This window comes from Schistocerca piceifrons, chromosome X (genome assembly GCF_021461385.2).
Source record: "Schistocerca piceifrons isolate TAMUIC-IGC-003096 chromosome X, iqSchPice1.1, whole genome shotgun sequence".
NCBI classification, from domain to species: domain Eukaryota; kingdom Metazoa; phylum Arthropoda; class Insecta; order Orthoptera; family Acrididae; genus Schistocerca; species Schistocerca piceifrons.
Window position 1 is genome coordinate 69680787 of NC_060149.1, and position 19061 is coordinate 69699847.

Sequence of the window (19061 nt, forward strand, 5' to 3'; positions counted from 1 at the left end):
TTACAGAACTTAATAACGTGATCACATTTTCCCGGAAGGTGTTATCTTTTTAATTCAATAAATCACGTATTTGGAAAACCGGTGAGTCATAATCTCCTTACTGATACCGTGATACAGTTGTGCTATGGCTAGACAGAGATTAGTCACTTTTGTATGTATGCCCATTCGCAGCCAATATCTGTAATTCCTTTGTGTCTTAATCATTTTTGGTCTAAGCTTTTCTTAGAGAAATAATAACAGTTTCTCCTAAAGCACAGTGCGTTTTAAATTACGTTGTAGTCTTTGCGACTCAGTAGCTACTTGTAATAACGGTACCACGTGATGTAAGTAGCAAACCATAATTCTATAATACGTTAAATTATCTATTGCGTTCTTTATACAGTTTAGCTAACTATTATACAGACGTCAGATGATCTTCTATTTGAGCATTTTGGGACGATAAACAGATGGCTTTGAATGAGTGTTTCATGCAGTACGATCTATGGGAACAACAGTGCGTGTGTCCCATGTATTTGTAAACTGTTTATGATTCCACAACAAAAGATCGGCCTGCCCAATTAAGGTTGGTGATTCTACCTTAAAACGCTATATGCGATCGTCTGTGACGTGTCCAGGCTAAAGTTGATCAATGTTTGAGTGTCCATGATTGGTCCTCGTACATGAAGCCTTATTCTTTAGACCAATTTGAAGACGGGCGTTTAATTTACAATGTTGCGAGATGCAGTGCCCTGAAAGCCGAACGAATGTATAGATAACGATTTCGCTACTTTTGTCATCCAAATTGGAAGAAATAAACGGCAGTTCAAAATAAACATAGCAATTACAAACAATTATAACTATTTAACGTATTGCGATAAATCGATAGAATTTACATAGAATGTAAAAGAGTGAATTTACAAAACTTACAAAGAATGTAAAAGAATAAATTTACACATTTACAGACAATGTAAAAGAATGAATTTACAAAAACTTCACTGTTGCCCGGACGAAAAGTACACACATTATTGTATTATCGTAGGACTTATGTGGATGGCTTGATAATGGATAAAAGTCCGAAACTGGTCGCCATTTAAATGCAAAAAGAAACTTCTGGGTAAGTTTGACGGTTTTGCAATTTCATTGAATCATAGTACGTTAATGCCTGTTGGCATCCAGCATACTGTAAGTGAGTAAATTTAAAAGAAGTTTCCAAATTTAGATCGTTACGTCAATTAAAGTGAACCGTTGAGTCGGTAGTACTGGACATGACGACGCAGTGTTCTGCTCTTGGTCACCTACATCTCCGGATCTGATACGCACCGTATTCTTTTTATAGGGTTCTGTGAATGATCTTTCGTATGTGACTCCTTTGCACAAAAGAGTTCCAAGCTCATAATACGAATTTCTGATTCGCTCTCATCGGTTACTCCATATATGTATGCGAGAGTGTGTGGCGTGAAATGCATTATCGCTTAGATGATGTCCGTGTGACCAGGGAGAGTCATATATATATATATATATATATATATATATATATATATATTAATCTTCTTTTACATTATCTGTTACCCTTATAGATGTATCGCAACGCGTGCTGTAGATATAACCATTTGTAATGGCTATGTCCATTTTGGATTGCCCTGTTCATAGCCATGGATAGAAACTTCAGGGAATTGGGTCGCGAAAGCCACATAGAGCTGTCAGAGCTCTGTCCAAGAATTGTTCGCATAGTAAGGTCTGATGAGATAGTGTTACAATGTGTGAGAAAAATTTATCACTAACCACATGTCAACCTGCCCGTAAAATGTACAGTTGCGAAAATACAGTGTGGAAATACTTTTCGAGTAATCCTGTCACTGGCAAAGTATACAGGTAATAAATCAACAGAGTCTTCTACCCAGAGAGCAGTTCTGTCAAGAGATGGTGTAATGCACATAACGAAACAGGCGGCCATCAATTTGACTATATTCTGCTAGCTTAAGTTGTTGCTATACAGTGTAAATTGTTTATTTTGATAAGAAAGCGAAATATTCGCTTCCTTAACTAAAAAAAAATGAAACGTGGGGATGGCATTGTTGGCCAAGAATCCCCTGCTGGAGAATTCGGCCACCTGGTACGTATCTTTTTATTTTCTCCATGTCGGCAACTTGCGCGTCGAACGCTGATGAAATGATGATGAGGCGAACACACACACCCAATACCGAGAGGAGAAAATTTCCGATCAGACCGGGAATCGAAGCCACCCCGTGATCACGAATCAGTAATGCTAACCACAAGATCACAAGCAGGTGACTCCATAACTAAAAGTACTCGGTTTAGGACCGTCCACGATCTGTATTACTTTGGGACATCCTGTATAACTATCGCAGACTGTCAGACAGCGGAGTAGTTACTACACGTTATATGCAGACACGTGGCTTTAAATTATAATTCAGTTAAGAATTTATAACAGTTTTGTAAGTGATGGTAAGAGATTCAGGTTGTTGACTTCGTACGAGTGTTTGGTGAACATATGTGAGAAAAGTCGTTAAAATTATTTTCGTCTCAACTTTCTTATCCTACGTATTATTAAATTTGTTGTCATAGTCTTCCGATGTTATTCCCAATAGAATTTTAGCATAAGACTTAGCGTATACACTTAGCATGAACATTGGCTGTCAATTGTGCTATAAACGTTCTTGCTGTCTCATGTTTTCGGCGTATTCCACCAAACACAAATCGATCATTTTCAGCAGCTTTTCAATTATAGTGATTACTACGTTAGGAAATACCTTGGCCATACTTTCTGTCCACAGATTTGCTGTCATTCTGAATATGCTCAGATGGGCCAACGTTATAGTAATCGTCACTGGCCTAGCGTCAACAAGTTCTGCCTCTTAGTTGGTTACATTCATAGATTGTACTTATTATTTCAAGTTGTGCTACATTTCTGTTCCTTGAGAAGAGAGGCGAACGATTAGCTGAAACACCTACAAACTATAGTATTTCGTTTTATACGTCTTCAGTTGCCGTATACAGTTGGAATTTTCCTCGGAAGGAAGATGGAAGATTAGGGCTAACGTCCCGTCGATGACGAGGTCATTATTGACGAAATTTTCCATAGAAATAAATCTAGAGATTGAAACAGTATACTTGATTGTGAATTAAAGTTTGAGGAAAGACGGAGTAATTGAGAGTCACCAGTGAATTAATTTACTACAGTTAATATTCCCAACTGCGTAAATAGATACCTTGAAGCCGTGACACGTATGAGCTCCTAAATGAATAGTTACCTAAAAACATCATTCAACAGAAGGTTAACATATAAAACTATGCAAAATAGTTGCCTTACTGTCATGACTGGTACATTTACATGAATCACATAAATCTCAGAAAATCCCAGCTCGTGATATTTTCCCACTTTAAAATTTTATTTTGTGGGCAGTAAATATATGCAGCTGCCTCATTGACTGAAATGTGGTCTTCAAGGTATCTATTTACGCAGCTGGGAATATAGACTGCATTATATTAATTCACTGATGAATCTCAATTACTGCGTCTTTCCTCAAACTTTTGGTCACAATGAAATATGATGTAGTCGATGTCTAGATTTATTTCCAAGAAAATGTTTGTCTATCATGACCTCGTCGTCGACGAGACGCTAAAATCTAATCGTTCTTCCTCCTTCCAAGGAGAATTTTAATTGTATACTGAAACTGAGTGACATAATACAAGGAAATACTATACGTTCTAGAAATTTTCAACCGACAGAGTGGAAGCACAGCTTGAAATAATAATTAAGATCTATGAACACAACCAAGCAAGAGTTAGGAGTTGCTGATACTAGGCCTGTGAAGATTACTATATTTTTGTATTCTTTCACACGGACTTCTTCTGAATATTGAAACAACGATGAAAAGATGTTCCATTTACAGCAAAACTGTGTTGTTGCGGTTCTGTGTAAACTTTGCATTAGTGGATAAACGAACAGTTTGAAATTCTGTATCTTTAGTATAGGAATCAGGGGAAACTGAATGGATTCGCTATCCAGAGATGCTTCTTGATGAATTCTAAGTTAAATTTGCAAATAAAGTTTGATATTTGTCTTTTCTTGTTTCTCTCAGATCCCTAGATTAAGAAATTGCCTGAAAGAAGACTGAATTTATTTTTATATGCAGTATGACACTAGGCCTGAGTCATGGTGGTGAGGAAGGGCTAAGGAGAAGTGCGATTCGACAGATCGATTCATAAGGGCAGAGCGCAATAAAATCAGAAATACGTGCAGATGGAGAGACTAGTTCTGTTATCGTTTATACAGGTTGTACGACTGTGATAGGAACAAGCGAATTAATAAATACAGGTCTGGAAACCAATGGTTTTCTCGATACGGCTACATTTCCTAAATGGCCGACTTACTGGTCTTATGTACTTACATTTCCCAAAACGCAAGCTAATAGACAGTTTGGATGCTGTACATTACGATGATAGGGTGTGTATATGATACATGCATGATGATGGATCGGCACTTTTCCATGTGGCTGTTCGGAAATACGTAGCACCAGTCTTCAACAACAAGTGCATCGGACGTGGCTCGCACGTATCTCGACTTGAACCCGTTGGATTTTTGTAAATGAGGATATTTAAAAGCTTTGATGTATGCCAGCGCTGCTGATAGTGTCGATGAACTCCGAAAACGTACTGAGGATGGTTTTAAATGGATTCTGAACACTTTTGGAATTTTTGAACATGTACCGGCATTGATAAGGAGACATGCTGAAGGTTGCCTTGACATGAACGGTGATCGTGTGGAACAGTTTTTGTTACGCGTTCGTCCTCAAACACATATCTGAAATTTGGATCCTAGGGGACTCTGTTATAAGGTGCTCATGTACTCAGTCGTAACACATCATATCTGAAAAACCATTGGGTCCTGGACCTACATTTATTAAAATTATTTGCTTGTTTCATTGTCCTTCAATCGCCGCTTTCGTTTGCAACTTGTATGGGCTATCAGTGATGCTTGGTGCATCAGCTCTGAGCTAGAGTGCTGGGTCATGTACGGAGCTCAAAGACATTAGCAGTGGTGGCAAAAAGTAACGTAATACACACGAAATACTGATAACACGATACCACACGATAATTTTTTAACGGCATAAAGCGAGTATTTTTTCAGTGCTCGTTTTAAAATCAAGCCCATCTCTTTCCCGATAGGCCGCACTAACCACTCGCCGATGAATTTCCAATACCACTCTGACCATTCACTAACATTATCAACTCGTTTTAGAGTGAGCTTTTTGTCGTTAAGGCACCGGAAGGAGATTCATCCAAGTCAAAATTCAAGACGGCGTTTTACATCTCTCGAGACTGATTTCATGAAATTAACTTCAGTAATTTAAGCTCAATGACCTCAATAAGAGTAATCCCATGTTTCACACAACGGATGTTGAACACTACGCTTACGGCAATAGAATCGTGGCTTTTCCCAGCTTATTCCTTGCTTTAAGAGTGTATCAGTAATCACATATCATTATAACGATGTTACAAATTTTATAGATTGCGCAAAATTGTATTATGAATAGTTATTTTAAAAATTATGAAACAATTTATAACTATCGATTCTGACGCGAAATTTATTGTCCTTCTTTGGTATTACCAACTTTAAGGCTTTCACAACCGGATGTCTTAGTTGCTGGTAAATCTTCCTGGTTGCATGACCGTGTTCCATGAAAAGTTTTCGTCCTGACATTTCGTTTAGAGCACCGTTTGATATCTTCAGAGTTGCTCCTGGTTCTCCTCAGGGACTGCGCTGGAAGCACCTCTGGAGACATCCAGCACAGCTCTGAACGGAACGTAAGGGCGAAAAAGATTAATGGACTACGACCACACAGCCCGGAAGATTTACCAGCAGATATTACAAAATTGTGTTTTATTTTGTATTCCATTTGTTTGTTTCCTTTTTTCATGCACTCAAATGAATTTGCACTACTCAAAAGCTTTTTCTTTAAAAAACAAAATAGCGTAATTTTCGTAAATATGCACCAACAGTGGATACATGTACAAGATGGTAAGGAATCGCTGGGAAATACTGATATATGTAATATCAAATTGTATGTGTGTTGCTAAAAGCAGAGTGTTCTAGCAATAAAACTGCGTAAATCTATATCTTGGTACACACTCTGTCAGATCGACTTAAATATGGAATGTAGTAGTAATGTTATATTTTTTACAGTAATGTCTTCTAGAGTCTGAGTAGTTATTAAATATCTCTTTCTGTTACAACCAATTCCTCTGAAAGTTGGGGGAGTAAAGGATTATCGAAATAGTGAACGAAATAAAAAATATCGCGCCACGGTGAAAATATTATACAAACGTATGTGTGATTTTCTAGATAAGAGCGAAATTGAAAGCATGATTCTTCGATATACGATGACTATTTGTTTCTATGGCTCAAAATCAAATAAACCGATATAAGTGGAACAAACAATTCGTTATTACTTACGGGGCTTAACTTACTAGGCCACGATTAACTAATAATAAACAATTAGTAGTGGAGTATGAAACTGTTCTACCAAGAAGCGATGGAACAATCTGTCTGCATGATAATTGTTTATCTCGAAACTCCATTACTTTCAGATTTCCTGTATTGCTTCAGCATTGGTTCGCCATCGGACAGCGAATTTATGGATAACATTTAGTTCACATTTTTGAACTCTCACGAGATTAAAGATACGATCCATCTGCCAGAGAGAATCACAGAAATGGTGAAGAGGTAATATTTATCATTCGCTACGTTCATTGTCAATGAAATAAGACTAATATCCGTCGTCAGTATCTACATAACTATCTTTTTGGCTTACAGTGAATTTGATTTTTTGATCACTTCTATTCATCGCTCAGGTGGAATTTGCCAAAGACCTACTACTACCACGTATTACGTTGTACTATTATGTACTACGTAGGAAGGAAATATCTGGTACATTTCGATCGTTGCAAATGTATTTCAAATCAACACGTAACTGGTATTGAAAAACAAGTTATCGGGGAAACGTCTGCTGTAGAGGAATTTCCATTGAGCTTTTGATGGCAATGCAGGGGAACCAAAAGACCAGTGTTCACTATTGATTCCATCTCAATGTACGAACTCGATTTTTGTACAGTTGCTGTAAAACAACAACAAACAATGAAAACGTTTTGCCTGTCTTACTTTCAATGTTTTTGCTTGACCTAATAAACTAAGATATTCCAACGCAATTGACAGTAGCAATATTTTGAAGTAGTCGAATATTTGTAGTAGTAGTTTTAATCATAAGTGGATGAATTTTCCTAGCACATTGTAAATGTCGTGGTATTACAGTTTAAGAGCAAAAAATAACATAACTCATATATACAGGTATTTACATGCTTACAGGTTTAGTCTGACGTGGGACATGTAGTCGACCATAGCCTTATAGTGAGACCCATCCCGGAACTTGGCTGAAGTAATTTACGGAAACCTCGGGCAATCTAAGGCAGGATGGCCAAGTGGAGATTATAGCTTCCAAATTCTCGAAAGCAAGACCCGTCTGGTTAGAACAGAGCAACCTCATTTCCTTTATCCCCAGTGTACAATGGTGTTTTATTTATGCACTCTTGCAAAAAGTTTTTTAATAATGCAAAAATCCGGTATTACACTGCTCATATATTTGTCAACACCAGTCACTGCACACTGTGCCCGCATTATACACACATTATTTCGTTATGTAACACTACATACATTATCGTCTGACCTGACGACTACGGCGGTGATGGTTGGTTTCCATTTGGTGTACCACTGCTTTCCATTCGTTTGCCTAGAGAATCAAGCTCAGAAAGAGGATAAGGTGTTAGTATTAGCTAGAGTTTCGGTGTAAGGTTTCCCAGAAAACAAAACATATCAGAGAGGAATTGTGTAGTGATATGACAGAGTTGTTTCATTACTAACTATTTGTATTACATTTTTATCAAAACTCTGTGACGGAAAACACTTCATAAACTGCAATGTGTGACGAGTTGTAGAGGAAACGTCAGTTACCACCTCGACCTTGTCACGCTACTGTTACGTAAAACCTTAACTTCTCTGTACCTTTTGCAGTGTCCAGTAACACGGTGCTATTAATGATACATTTTGTCCCCAACTTTCCCGTAACGTTACACAAAATTTCTGTGATAGAGTCTTCTAAGAATGAAGATATTATTTTCTAACTGAATTATTTGAAAAACATTTTGTAAGAGATAGTAAATCATTATTTTGCCTGCACCTTCCCAATGAATAATGAAATAATAGTGTTTTCTTAAACTGCTAGTCGACCATCGGCATCTTAAGTGAAATTCATGTAAATACGTTTACTAGCGTGATTTAATTCTGTCTACATTTGAAGATGCCGCCTGCAGCAAAATACAAATAATTCTTGTTCACTCCTTCCCACAGATGTTTCTGAGCTGTTAAAACGTTCTCAGCGTGTTTCTCTCTACTTTAATCAGGAGCACATTAGGCTGCTCGTTTCTCTACTTCCTCTATCATAGGTGTCATTTTATACAGTTTCTCACGGATGGAGAATAGTAAATACAAGAAATTGTGTCACTTAAGATGGAAGTGAATATTTCACACTTTTTTCCAACTGTAAAAAGAAACTGGAAGCGGTTCGTAACCTTTCATTAGTAAACTACCTTATACTTCCAATAGTTAAGTTAAATTGCCTTAATTTTTGTCTTTATCCTAAAATGCGTCCTTTATGTTTTCTTTTCTGTCACATTTTGAGCTTATTTTTGCTGTTACAGTTTCTCTGTAAAATGTTATTTTGTTTTGCATGGAGCTCGAACAGTACTCCCGTATAGCGATTAATTTCCAAATATAGTTATTAAGTTGCTTCTTTGAAAACGACAGCTGTTAGTTACTCGAAGTGGGATTCGTAAACCGAGAGCCAGAACATAAATTTAATAAAGATCTGTATTTCATCCTCAGTGTCTGACGAATTGCATTGTTTAATTATTTATCAATGTTATATTTTTGTTTTGTCGGGCAATTTTTAGGTTTCACTGTGAGCAGACGCTCTGTAATGAAACTGAATAAATATGACCACAAATCTGCGTTGACGAAGGGACGACAACAGTTACTTATGTTGTTACGGTCAAGAAAAATAGTTTTCCGTACGGAGTTACTGTGTGTCTGCAAAACAGTTTGTTTTGATCAGGCTACTGCAGTTTCCACTTCAGTGGCTACACTAGTGTGTTTCAATGTGTTAATTATGCTAGCACACTGAAAAAGTTGCATAAGGTTTGGACTTTTTCTGTTTTACATATGGACTTGACATTAATGATAGCTGTGCATGTATCTGCTATTGTTGTGCAAAACTCCGCCATCACATGTTGTTTCTTTCCTGCCGTGGTTGTGTGGATCATAACATGCTGCAACCATAACAGTTCTTATTGCAGTGTAGTTTGATGATACCCAAGGGAGTGCATTTAGCTAATTGTTAAATAATTACATTAAACTGTCTATTTCAAAATAAAATAATAGCCCACGCAGTAAAATGTCTTTCTTTAAGAAAGTTCTTTGAGCTGTGTACCCATACATACTGTGTGCTGGGCTAAATGATGTTGTGTCACACTCCAGGTCAATTTATTTTTATAGCACTAAATACACGTACAAAATATTTAAAGTTATGGACATGTGGTAGATATCATTTTAAAATTGTAAAGTGCGCTAGATGGTGGTATATTGACGGAACTAGCTACAGTGCAACGGACATATTAACAGTTTTTGATTCTATAAAAATGTGTAGCATCTTCCATTTACGAACGCTCTCACACAAAACACGTATTCCATTCTGAGATAGAACTCCATGACACATAATCACCATCTTCGTAGAATTTAGATTTATACCTGCGTCACGAGTAAATGAAAACTATTCTTGAAAACAGTGTTCTAGGCCTGGCTTTTAGCACTGAGCGTATTTTTTTCAATAATTTACCGGAAAAGAAGAGTTTGCGAAACGCACACTAAAATTTAAACAAATCTGATAATGGACGTTCTATCAAGGATTGAAGGGTCTGTAAGGCTCGTGTTCTCCGAGTATAGTATTTCCAGAATTTATTTTAAAAAAATAATAATTTGGTGATGAAAGGAAAGATGTAGTTTAGGGATAATAGAGCTGTGGACAGCAGTGCAGATACACAGAATCGTTCGCCAAACTGCATGCATAACTTTACTCCGTAAGCTTTCCAAGTCCAAAACTCACATTAAAGAACATAAAACCTCATAGCGTCCACAAATTAAATAGGTACACCCGCTATGAGTAAATTCAAAAAGCGTGTTATTCCACCAAATTCATAGAACCAACGCACCTGACTAAATTTAGCACAGATATTTCGTATTTATCACAAAGATTTGACTTTTTCTGCATACCAGTCCTTGCGTAGTTTATTCCTTTTACGCACTTTGTTCTTTAAAATTCGCATGTCACATGTGGGAAATACTAGTAGCGTAAACAGCAGCAACCTCAACCTTAAAGTTAAGGATATTTGCCTGCACTTAACTGGCGCATGAAACGCGGGTTAAATAACTCAGCAGTACAGTTAGTTTATATAACTATAAATTTCAGTTACAATTACAAAAGAGACAGAGTAACATACTGGGATACTTCCAATATCCGACACTGTAATTGTCTTCGCGCAACACATCAATGATGTGGTCATTGAATGGCAACTGCATACAAATGTATCATCTACGCTAAAGGGAAACAAACTCTATGAAACTAGACATCGTCGTCGCAGGTTAAAGCTGTAATATCAGAAATGAAGACTCTTATTCTCTAATTATACAGTTGCACAAAATATATTTTCGGACATTTTACAGAACCATTATCTCAATACAGACTGACTGGCGAATCACACAGAAAGAGGTGTAATTTTGTACAATGTGCCTTACATTCTGATTACTGAGAACAGAGATAAAGGATACGCCCAAATCGTATAAAATATAAGAGGAGAAAATTTATTCTAATTCATAAAATATTCAATTTTTGTGAGGTACGAACTTTGTTCCTTGCCGTACGTTTCACGACTTTCTAGCAGATAACATTCAGTACGTAGACTTTAACGGGGAGATATCGTCACGTGTAAAAACTTTGGGTGTACATTATACACAAAAATGCTCTGCTGCATGCCATCAATAGCTCGATCAAGCTGTTCACGTATGAAGCTGTTGTACACAGAGTGTTTCGCAATTCCTATTACAGGGTTCTAGGGGCTGCAGAGGGGACTTAGTAGTTTACGTTTTGGTAAGGAACCCATGTTCAGACGTGTACCATTTGTATTTAAAGTAAGTTTTAAGATCGGATCACAGTCAAGCCTCCCGCTTCGCGGTATATATACAAACTAAAAAGAGGGCGGTGTCCTCATTCATTGTTATAATTATGACATCAAATACCACTTTCGTCCGACTACAACAACGACTGCGAGAAGCTGGTGCGTTCGCAACTAGGTGGGTTGTTGTGGTGCTTCACGGCACGCGTCACTCTCGACACTGGAGAACCCGACGACAAGAACTCGTGACGTTGTCCAGTGCATGGGCTCCTGTAGAGCACATTGTCTCCGCTGCATGCGTAGCATAAAGCGGGAGATTTGAAAGTGATCCGATCTTGAAATTTATTTTACATCCAGACGGTACATTACCGGACATGGGTTCCTTGTCAAAACTTTGTCTACTAGGTCTCTTTTCTAGCCCTATCAGCCCGTATTAGAAATTCTGAAACACTCAACGTCACAATGCCACGAAATTGTCACGGAATACGGGAAAAACGACTGAGGATCGACTCTTAGTATGCAGTTAGTGACCATCAGCAGGAATAAATGTAACGTATTACTTTCACAGTCCACGACTGGCGATCAGACACCAGAAACAGAAACAACAGTAAAATACCTGTGAGTATAAGCATAATTCATTGTGAGAATTCTGAGGACATGTAATTGACATATGATAGAGGGTTTTCAAAATCCTCGTTTGACCAAATATTAACAACTCTCACCAGGTAGGATTAATAGCGAAGGTAGATAATATCCAAAGAAGGGCCACTCGTTTCGTCACGGTTTCATTTAGCAAGTGCTTCTTCAGTGCCAGAGGCTACAAGAGAGGTGTTGTGAATCCTTGTAAAAGTAGTCCAAGAATGAATAAAGCTGCTACTAATGGCACTACTTGACAGATACTTTTACAGTTGCAGTTCCCTGACCTTATGTTCCGAGAAAAGTCAGGCTATATATTACATCTTCCCACATACTTCTTGCGAAATCACGATGACGGTAAAGTGGGAGAATTTCGAGCTCATACGGAGACTTCACAGATTTTCTGTCCTCGCAGCATCCGCAAGCCATACATGGAATACAGACTCATGTGGCTGGCGGTGTATAGATGTTGACGCAAATCCATTAAATTGTATATCCCAGAGGTCTTGTCTCATTTCTACTTTGATGCCTTGGCTTTGAACGATAAAATGAGAGATGCAGCTCTGATGAAGTGTCACCGCGGGACTGCTACGGTCGCAGGTTCGAATCCTGCCTTGGGCATGGATGTGTGTGATGTCCTTAGGTTAGTTAGGTTTAAGTAGTTCTAAGTTCTAGGGGACTGATGACCACAGAAGTTAAGTCCCATAGTCCTGAGAGCCATTTAAAACTATTTTCTGATGAAGTGTCAATGAGCCACCAAAAAGGCTGCTTACAGAATTCTCAGTCAATCAATGTTTCTTTTACTTTCTCATCAGGCTTGGCTTACCAAAACGGATTACATAACGGAATTGAGAGAATCCAGGAAGGTACACGTATATTTCTTTAATCAGCGCGGAAACGTTACAAAAGTGCTCAACAACCTCCATTAAGAATGAAAACGCGCAAGACAACATGGGCAACGAGAAGGCCTACTATTTAAATTCTTAGAAACGTAATCTTTCCTTCCACACGCATCTCACGTACTGATGATGTCAGAAAAGTTATATAAATAGGGTATTACACAGAGTAGTGCAGACTTTGGTTCCCTCTGTGCTCCATCTACTAGTACAGTGGTCGGCAAACCGCAGCTGGCGATCCGGATGCGAATCTTGGCCTGTTGAGTGTGGCTCTTCCAAAAACTTTAGAGACTTAACATTGAGTGCAAAAATAGCGGAAGTTGGAACGGTTAAAATGTCTTCGAGTATAACCTATCAGAAAGTCGAAGATCTTAAACTGGTTTCAACTTTATCAATAGCAGTTGAAGAATCTTGTGGCACAAATGGTACAGCGTAACTTTCATTTTTTTGTACGATTTATTTCAACCACCAGTTCTAAAAAGAACTTTTGAGTTTATACGCACTCAAAGATCAAACACGTGGGGAGGATACAGCAAATGCTGTAGTGGAAGGTACTGAAAACCATCATTTTCCACTCGATAAAATTGTCTCGTTTTCAACAGACGGGATGAAAAATATGGCTGGCGTAAGGCCAAGATTTGATACATTTTAAAAGAAAAAATTAATCACAAGATAGTTACCTACCATTGCATTGTTCATCGAGAAGAACTTTGTGTGCAGACATTTCGAGAAGTTAGCAAAGTTATGAAACTGGTGATTAAGATTATCAGCTTCATTAGACTGTAGCTAAAGCTCTTAATCAGAGTAGTTTAAACAATTTTTAGTTTAAAAGGAGGGTGAATACACAGCTCTTCCGCAGCATAACAATTTACTCTAGTTACCAAGAGGAAAACTTTTGAAATGTTTAGCTTCCTTATTAACAAAGATTAAAGCATTTCTCCTTGAGAAGTGTGTTCAGCATACAGAACTAACGAACGATCTCTGGATCAAAAAATTTTATCTCATCTAAATCAGCCCCGTCACGAACTACAGAGCAAGGCAAATACAGTTGTTCTCGATGTTAGAAAAAGTTATTTCATTCGAAACGTATTACCTCTTTTTGTTCAAGATTTTGAAAGGGAAACTTTGATCAACTTTCGAAGCCAATTCAAACATCGCAAAGAAAATTGACATTTGCTGTTTTAGTACAACACTTTTAATTGTGAAAGAAGCTCTTCTCAAGAGTTTTTACGAATTCAGAAACAAAAAAGCGACATTAGCCTCTGTTAAAAGGAAACCCTTAGCACTGCTGTAACGGATATGAAAAACAAAGAGTTGCGAACCTCGTAATTTAAGCTTATTTATGCAGATACAGAAATACTGGAGGAAAGTAAATGACTTAGTTCACAGCATAAATGTGGTCTGCTTTGAGAGGCCTGGAGAAGAAAATATATTGATTCTTAACACCTGGGATAGTATTCCTCATACGTTAAATCATAATCGGCTGAAAAAAGTAGTGTTATCTGTTCTTTCCTTATTCTGGTCTACATATTCATGCAAACGATGGCTCTCTAAAAAAATTTCAATCGTTGTACTCTTGATATTTGGCTCTGTCGACTCAAGAGATTGTCCGCAGCTCGTGGTCGTGCGGTAGCGTTCTCGCTTCCCGCGTCCGGGTTACCGTGTTCGATTCCCGGCGGGTTCAGGGATTTTCTCTGCCTCGTGATGACTGGGTGTTGTGTGATGTCCTTAGGTTAGTTAGGTTTACGTAGTTCTAAGTTCTAAGGGACTGATGACCATAGATGTTAAGTCCTGTAGTGCTCACAGCCTTTTTTTGAACTCAAGAGATTGCGACTACTGTAATTTTGACACAACATTTTAACTCCGTCAGCGGTAGCTACTGACATACCTTATCCCCTTCGTAGAAAAACAGAGGAAAGATTTTAACTGCTGTATCGAAAATTGTTGTATCTGCACTCGGCAAAGTCTAACCACCCAATCCTCCTCCCTCCCCTCGTTTTGCCCCTCGCTGGTATGAGAGAAGGTGTTTAAATCTCGACCATTCCAGATCGTGAATACGTGTAAAACCGCCTCCGTGCTTTCCATTATTAAAGTTATGCGTATATGAACCTGAAACTGAAAAATATTGTTCTTTACTGCAAGCGTGGGTAATAAGCTGATAATTAGAAGGAACCTGACTTAAAATATGTGTAATCAAGTTACGACGAACTGACAATTTCTTTTTCTTTTCACTAGCTGCTTATTTTTTATGACCCACCGTCTAATTTCTTATGGTGGGTCGTATGTTGCCACTTAGCCGCTGTGACTGGGTCCGGGGTCCGGTGTGACTGAAAGTGACACCACACCGGCTCTCGTCCCCACTCACACCGTTGCCCGTGTCCAGCCACGTGGAGGCAGGCTCTATTTGTTTACATCCATTTGATATTATTTAATATATTTATTAAATATATAAATAATAAAGTAAATCATTATCAGAACAACAGACTTTTGGCGTCGCATTTTTAATGTGTCATTTCTTTCATACGCCACTTTATTAATACTCCGATACCTCGCACCCATCATCAGCATCAGAAGCAGCTGCAGCAGCAGCTACTTGGCATTTCCTGCTGAGCAAAGGTTTTCCCTACATTTTCCATGTATTTTGGCTTGCAGCTATATGCAGCCGCATTGCTACTCCATATTTTCTAAAGTCATCTACCCACTTCCATTCGGTCGTTGTCTCTGTTTTGTCTTATCTCTTAAAATCCAGCAAAGATCTTCTTTCGTCCCCGTATCAGCAATTTGCCTGTCTGGACCTCCCACCCTCGTGCATTAAGATTATAATAATGTCTTCTTCTCCAATTCAATCCTCGATTCACTAACTCGTTTCCCTGTCTTTGCTAATAGCTCCCATTACGCACCCCTTCAGTTATCTCGGAACAAACTTCATGTTTTTGAATGTTTTCAAAGTGAGAGTCCATGTCTCATTGCCAAAACTTGTAGTACATACTATCTGTAAACTTTATTGTCCCACACATCGAAGGGCTAGTTTTGAAAACCTTCTACAATTTACGCAAAACTCTCCAGGTCATTTTCACTATTCTGTTTATTTCTTTCGCACTCTCTTATGCGACTTCTTTGTTGGTTTGTACTTTTCTAATTTTGACACGTTGGGTACACATTACTAAATCTTCTTACAATCGAATTCCAGGTCCGTTTCATACTTATTCTGTTGGTCAATAGGCTTGGATAATAAATACCATTGCCAAGTCTATTTAAATGTGTATTTACTCGCAGAAAATAAATCTTTCTGTGAAGAATCCTCCGTTGTAGTAAATGCAAAATACACAAATATTCTTGAGTTCAGTGACCCTCCTTCAAATTTAATATGTGGTCGCATTTTAATACCTCAAACAAATTCCTTATTTCTTATCTCAATATATTGCTGAGACCTGACTTCTGTTGGAGAGTGCACAAAGATATTCCACACCACGTGGGTTATCTGATACTATAAATTGCCTCATCCTCTTTGCAATTTACCTAACGTGTCACTCTAATACACGTGGAGAACTGAGGACTTCTTGGATGTCATGCTTCATTCGCATTTACTTTGTTGTTTAGTAAATCGGGGTTCAACGACCCCCTCGATGAATACTCACACACTAAAAGTAAGAGATTCAGACATAACAAAGCGTATACGTTCTCTTGCCTGTAGAAAGAACAAGGCGATGAATGGACAGTACGTGTTGCTGTGCTTATCATTGCGTCAGTAATTAACAGAACCACCTTGACGGAAGAGAAGCCGGTATTCTTGGTACCAGGTCCGGAATTCGTGGATTAGGCGAACAAAGCATCGTCTATCTGATTATGCTACGTAGCAATATTGCTGTATTTCTAGTTTTTAAGTAAACACATTCCTAAATAAAATACTATGTGGGTAACTAATAAATAAAGGAGAGATAGTTCTAAGCTTTCTTACTCTCCAATTCTCGGAAACCTTTGTCTGAGAGGTTTCGAAATTTGAGTGAAGGAAGTTGGTAAGCATGTGTTGGATTCAAGCTGGTTACTAAAACCCTTTGCCTATGGTGAAACAAAATTTTGAAGAAGTACCAGGCAGAAAGATATTACCATCGCGTCTGCATTGCTTTCTTGGATTTCTAATGTAAATTACTACATGAGCCTTACCTTACCGGAGTTAGTTTTGCTTCATGAGATGTCCCTAATCACAATCTACGTGTACATCTACATGATTCGCCTGTAGCTCACATTTAGGCGTTTTACAAATGATTCATAGAACCACTCTCAGATTATTTTTCGACAGCTCCATTCTCAAATCTACGGGGGAAAATAAGCATGTAATCGCCCCGTAAGAGCTCTGATTTCTCTTGTTTTATTGTAATAGTCTTTTCACCCTGTTTAGGTGGGCATCAACTAAATCTTGTTGGTGGGACCTGAATGGTCAGAAGCTATGAATCACTGAAACAGACTTAATCAACACATCGTAAACCGTAGTTTCCACCGTGAAGAGGAATCTTCAGGAAAATGTAATGACTCGTGGGATATTCTAGTATACGAAGAGAGTTTCTTAACTACTGGGTGGTTATGTTTAAAGTTTCGCTGCTTGAGAGGTCCACCAGGAAAAAAGAGTGATCGTAGGACAATGAAACTTCGTGGAAACATTTGTAAGGGCATGCAGAAGAGAATAACGAATAAACCACTGAAAGACACACATTTTAATTCCACCTGGGATGGTAGTATTTCTTAACTGGGTACCTGATTACGTTCCAGGTTACAAACGTTGCTCAGTATAACGACCATCTCCAGCCACATCAGCCTGGAACCGCATTAGGGATACAGTTTAGCATTCGGTCGCAGCACTTTCCGATCGGTGGATCACTGAATGTTCAACTGTAGTGACACAGCTCATGCACTGCCTGAAGATCGCACATTGGGTCCAGCGTTCTCAGCCACGGCAACAGTAACTTCTTCAGCAACTGGTGGCGCAATTGGCCGTCGGCTTCCCTCAGGAGAAATTTCCAAATCGCCAGTTAATTCGAACTTCCGAATCATATTCTCCAACCTCGGTGCGGAAGGGGAGCTCTCCGTACGCCTTTAATGCGTCGACAGCCGCGAAGAGCAGCAGTACTATTGCTGTTGTTTAAATAAACGGCTTTACGAGTAAATACCTGCTCACCTTACCCAGAGCCACATTGACTGTCTGCAACTGTAATTCCCACTGATGTTTGTGTTTCAACCCTACGTCACCGTACCAGTACCGGCGCCTGAGGGAAATCCGTGGTACTAACATTACTGACAATGCAAATCGTGCAGTGCACAGTCTGAACATCATTCCATAAAGTTGGATAATCGTATGGCAAATATTTGTCCTCCTACACTGTCTCAAGTAGCGAAAGTGTACCCTGTACTTCTCCGCGCTACGCAAACAACCATTATACACTCCTGGAAATGGAAAAAAGAACACATTGACACCGGTGTGTCAGACCCACCATACTTGCTCCGGACACTGCGAGAGGGCTGTACAAGCAATGATCACACGCACGGCACAGCGGACACACCAGGAACCGCGGTGTTGGCCGTCGAATGGCGCTAGCTGCGCAGCATTTGTGCACTGCCGCCGTTAGTGTCAGCCAGTTTGCCGTGGCATACGGAGCTCCATCGCAGTCTTTAACACTGGTAGCATGCCGCGACAGCGTGGACGTGAACCGTATGTGCAGTTGACGGACTTTGAGCGAGGGCGTATAGTGGGCATGCGGGAGGCCGGGTGGACGTACCGCCGAATTGCTCAACACGTGGGGCGTGAGGTCTCCACAGTACATCGATGTTGTCGCCAGTGGTCGGCGGAAGGTGCACGTGCCCGTCGACCTGGGACCGGACCGCAGCGACGCACGGATGCACGCCAAGACCGTAGGATCCTACGCAGTGCCGTAGGGGACCGCACCGCCACTTCAAAGCAAATTAGGGACACTGTTGCTCCTGGGGTATCGGCGAGGACCATTCGCAACCGTCTCCATGAAGCTGGGCTACGGTCCCGCACACCGTTAGGCCGTCTTCCGCTCACGCCCCAACATCGTGCAGCCCGCCTCCAGTGGTGTCGCGACAGGCGTGAATGGAGGGACGAATGGAGACGTGTCGTCTTCAGCGATGAGAGTCGCTTCTGCCTTGGTGCCAATGATGGTCGTATGCGTGTTTGGCGCCGTGCAGGTGAGCGCCACAATCAGGACTGCATACGACCGAGGCACACAGGGCCAA